This window comes from Schistocerca americana, unplaced genomic scaffold (assembly GCF_021461395.2).
Source record: "Schistocerca americana isolate TAMUIC-IGC-003095 unplaced genomic scaffold, iqSchAmer2.1 HiC_scaffold_137, whole genome shotgun sequence".
In the NCBI taxonomy this organism is placed as follows: Eukaryota; Metazoa; Arthropoda; class Insecta; order Orthoptera; family Acrididae; genus Schistocerca; species Schistocerca americana.
In genome coordinates this window covers 305,001-310,000 of record NW_025725449.1, presented here as the reverse complement: position 1 = coordinate 310,000, position 5,000 = coordinate 305,001, and the positions used below count along the sequence as shown (strand labels likewise).

The 5,000-nt window shown below is 52.4% G+C and overlaps 1 non-coding gene across 1 annotated transcript in view; it reads left to right on the top strand.

Moving 5' to 3' along the window:
- The first annotated feature begins 4,860 nt into the window (after positions 1-4,860).
- LOC124566190 overlaps positions 4,861-5,000 on the top strand; it is a 1,910-nt gene continuing 1,770 nt past the window's right edge. Inside the window, exon 1 of the ribosomal RNA XR_006970835.1 lies at positions 4,861-5,000. This exon is cut by the window's right edge and continues 1,770 nt beyond it. This is a non-coding gene — a ribosomal RNA (small subunit ribosomal RNA).

The following is a 5,000-nucleotide window of genomic DNA, read 5'->3' as shown; positions in this document are numbered from 1 at the left end:
GACGATACCGCCATCTATGAGACGCCAAGCCGACCAAGACATCGATGGGCCCACAGTGCCCATCTTTCGACCCCACCCACAAAGCCTGCGTCCTCTGTCGACCACAGCACCCCAACGCCAGCGCCTCTGCCGCACGAAATCGTGGACCGGCAATCACTCCACCTGCGCCCCACTCCAACCGCCCAACTCGCAACTCCAGCGGATGAACGGCGGACTTTTCCCGCAGTCGCAATGTGCAATCCACCCCTATAACATGCGTTTCATGAAGAGTTATCTCCAATATGCGACATTCCCGCTGTCCCTATACATGAGCTGCGGGCTGTACCAGTTACGAGCTAGAGACGCGACCGCGTTGCTCTCTGTACGAATGCCGATGCTGAGCGGTCAGCTAGGAGGCGCTCCATCCATGTCGGTACCGGTGAGCGTTGCACTCGCAGTCGCAAGAACGTACGGCAAGTATATTACCTGGAAGAGTCAATGACAGTCCACGCCCCCCTGCGTGGGAAGAGTCTTTCTAGGCCATGACCCACCGGAAGGGCGCAGCGTCCCCCACCCCAGACATGTGACGTCACACCATCGGTATTGACGACTAGACTGATTCCTTATAATCATTTGCCATACACCGGTGGAAGCTGCCGAGACGAGTAACTACATAGCGGGCTCGCCGTGTCACTAATGTACAGAGATACAACAGTTTCGACTGGAACCGGATTAAACGTATACACGGCGCTGATTAGTAATAGATAGAGCCATCAGAATACAGATAATGTATACAACTGTCCGTATACATGCTGAAAGACTCTGCTCACAATCACAACCACACGTCAGCCACACACCCTTATCACGCACTACTCTCTGCCTGTAACACGCACACAGACAATATGTAAGCACCAGCATGGAACAACACCCAGTGCATCCTCTCCGCCACATTAGACAATCCACACTGTCATAACCAGACTGGGAGGTCCACTCAGAAAACAGAATATCCCACCCACCCGACAACCACCATTGCTCAGCCAAGCCACCAACACCCACACATGTCCTACACAGGGGTGCACCCAACATCACAATACTGCCTCCTCTCACAGCACACAAACAATGGCAGGAATGAAAGACACAGGTCTGCCACAAGCATGGAATGAGAGCGCCGCCTGTCATGAGCCAAAGGTGCATCCTGACGTGGCAAATCAGATGATGCCGCAGGCATCCACTTACTATAATCACAATCAACAAACCGGCCGCCCCGCCCCGCCCCCCATTAAACCTTTCCTTACAACAATGTGTACCTTAACCTAACCTATATCGTACCGTAACCTAACCTATGTCGTACCGTAACCTAACCTATGTCGTACCGTAACCTAACCTATGTCGTACCGTAACCTAACCTATGTCGTACCGTAACCTAACCTATGTCGTACCGTAACCTAACCTATGTCGTACCGTAACCTAACCTATGTCGTACCGTAACCTAACCTATGTCGTACCTTAACCTAACCTATGTCGTACCTTAACCTAACCTATGTCGTACCTTAACCTAACCTATGTCGTACCTTAACCTAACCTATGTCGTACCTTAACCTAACCTATGTCGTACCTTAACCTAACCTATGTCGTACCTTAACCTAACCTATGTCGTACCTTAACCTAACCTATGTCGTACCTTAACCTAACCTATGTCGTACCTTAACCTAACCTATGTCGTACCTTAACCTAACCTATGTCGTACCTTAACCTAACCTATGTCGTACCTTAACCTAACCTATGTCGTACCTTAACCTAACCTATGTCGTACCTTAACCTAACCTATGTCGTACCTTAACCTAACCTATGTCGTACCTTAACCTAACCTATGTCGTACCTTAACCTAACCTATGTCGTACCTTAACCTAACCTATGTCGTACCTTAACCTAACCTATGTCGTACCTTAACCTAACCTATGTCGTACCTTAACCTAACCTATGTCGTACCTTAACCTAACCTATGTCGTACCTTAACCTAACCTATGTCGTACCTTAACCTAACCTATGTCGTACCTTAACCTAACCTATGTCGTACCTTAACCTAACCTATGTCGTACCTTAACCTAACCTATGTCGTACCTTAACCTAACCTATGTCGTACCTTAACCTAACCTATGTCGTACCTTAACCTAACCTATGTCGTACCTTAACCTAACCTGTATTGCGCCTTAACCTAACCTGTATTGCGCCTTAACCTAACCTGTATTGCGCCTTAACGTAACCTGTATTGCGCCTTAACGTAACCTGTATTGCGCCTTAACGTAACCTGTATTGCGCCTTAACGTAACCTGTATTGCGCCTTAACGTAACCTGTATTGCGCCTTAACGTAACCTGTATTGCGCCTTAACGTAACCTGTATTGCGCCTTAACGTAACCTGTATTGCGCCTTAACGTAACCTGTATTGCGCCTTAACGTAACCTGTATTGCGCCTTAACGTAACCTGTATTGCGCCTTAACGTAACCTGTATTGCGCCTTAACGTAACCTGTATTGCGCCTTAACGTAACCTGTATTGCGCCTTAACGTAACCTGTATTGCGCCTTAACGTAACCTGTATTGCGCCTTAACGTAACCTGTATTGCGCCTTAACGTAACCTGTATTGCGCCTTAACGTAACCTGCATTGCGCCTTAACGTAACCTGTATTGCGCCTTAACGTAACCTGTATTGCGCCTTAACGTAACCTGTATTGCGCCTTAACGTAACCTGTATTGCGCCTTAACGTAACCTGTATTGCGCCTTAACGTAACCTGTATTGCGCCTTAACGTAACCGATATTGCGCCTTAACGTAACCTATATTGCGCCGTAACGTAACCTATATTGCGCCGTAACGTAACCCACATTGCCCCTTAACGTAACCCACATTGCCCCTTAACGTAACCCACATTGCCCCTTAACGTAACCCAACACACGTTGGGCCTTAACCCAACACACGTTGGGCCTTAACCCAACACACGTTGGGCCTTAACCCAACACACGTTGGGCCTTAACCCAACACACGTTGGGCCTTAACCCAACACACGTTGGGCCTTAACCCAACACACGTTGGGCCTTAACCCAACACACGTTGGGCCTTAACCCAACACACGTTGGGCCTTAACCCAACACACGTTGGGCCTTAACCTGCTCTGTAATTGTCATACGACGCGTTAAATTAGTGTAGTGTTGCCTAACTGCAACCCCCGCAATATAGTTTGCTACTCGCACTGCCCGGTCCCCAGTGTATCGCTTCATGTTAAACACCTTGCAGCTATACACTGTAATGTGGATGGCAGCAGGACGTACATGCTCAATGCCCTTTGCAGTTGTTCATTGGCATTTGCAGTTGTTCATTGGCATTCGCATGTGCGAAGCACTTAGCCTACGCTGTGGTACGGCCTGTGTCAACTGTCCGCTGATGTTGTACGTCCAAATCACACACTGTACTGCACATTGGTCCTCATGTACTGAATGATACATCGTGGTACATGTGACCGTACAACGACTGCGCCAACAACGGCGAACCATGCGGTCCAAATGTTGTGCACTCAGCTACGTGTCGTCTCCCTATAAGAGCTGGATTGCAGTGTGGTATGCCCTGGATGGCGATCAGCATGAGCCGTCTGTTGATGTAGTGGCGCGTGTTGTCAGACGTAGTCGTCTCTTCTCACACACCGTGATAGCATGGTGCACTGCGTTCCACATCTGCGACATGCGACAGAGGCCGGTTGACAGTCGTTCGCGCAATGGACATCGCATACGTACGGGGGCCACCTTCCACGTGTTCGCGAAGCGTGCACATGTTGTTGCGTGTATGTGGGCAGACATAGTGTGTCGTGACACCTGACACAGGCATGCAACAATCGTTGAATTTGCAAATGGCGATGGACGCCTACGTTTGCTGGTGACGTTATGCAAATGAACAACTGGTAAACCGTTGTGGTGCGGTTGTTCTCGCTAGAGGTGAATCAGTGATGGCGACGATCGGTTGAGCTACCAACCGGTTGTTCCAGCGATACCCACCATGCCCACGAACGTGAATGGCATCTGGGTGTGAAGCGATACGCGGCGGTGGCTGGGTGGGACCGTCCCCGGCCGGTGAGGGGGGGCCTCCCGGCGTGCTGGCCGCGCGGTGCGTGGGCGCACGCGCTACAGCCGGCTGGTGGGGGCGGCCAGTGGCAGGCGCGCCGGCCGACGGAGGCGGCAGGCGGCGCAGCTGCGCGCCGGCGCACCCTGCACGCGGCGCCGTGCGGCCAAAGTAGGTCCTCGCGGGCCCGGTGCGAAGCGCGGTGGACATCTGCAGTGTGCTGGTCCGATTGAGGACTGTGTGCGCTGAGGATGCGCCGCCGCCCGGCGCTCGGCGCCGCGACGCCGTCTGCTGCTCGGTCGCCTCTGCGGTTCTCGCAGGTGGTTTGTATCGCAGCTGTGCGGACGTGTTGGCGCGTGCGTTGTGCTGGGAGAGTTCGCTTTGGCACCCAAGTGGGGCTTTTGTCCTTCTGTGGCGCTGGCGTTGGAGCTGCCGGTCACCGTAGGTGGCGCGTGTTGTCTCCCGCCGGCAATGCCACGACAGCACGCTCCCGGGCCTCTGTCGGCAGCGGCAAGCTCAGTTGGGAGCACGGGTGGTCGCACCTAAAGCGTCTACTCGCCAAACTCCGGGCGATTGCGCCTCTCTCGAACCCGACCAAGTACTTAGGACGGCGCTGCGCGCCGCCGGGACCTGAGAGGGTTTCGAGGTGTATTGTGCAGGGGAGCTCAGCCTCCTCCTGTTTGCAGAATAATTGAGCGGACGCTTGCGTGTTCGCGCGGGCCCCCGGGACACACTCCCGGGCGGCCGGCTGCTCAGCTCTAGTTGACGCAGCTCCCTGGTTGATCCTGCCAGTAGTCATATGCTTGTCTCAAAGATTAAGCCATGCATGTCTCAGTACAAGCCGCATTAAGGTGAAACCGCGAATGGCTCATTAAATCAGTTATGGTTCCTTAGATCGTACCCACGTTACTT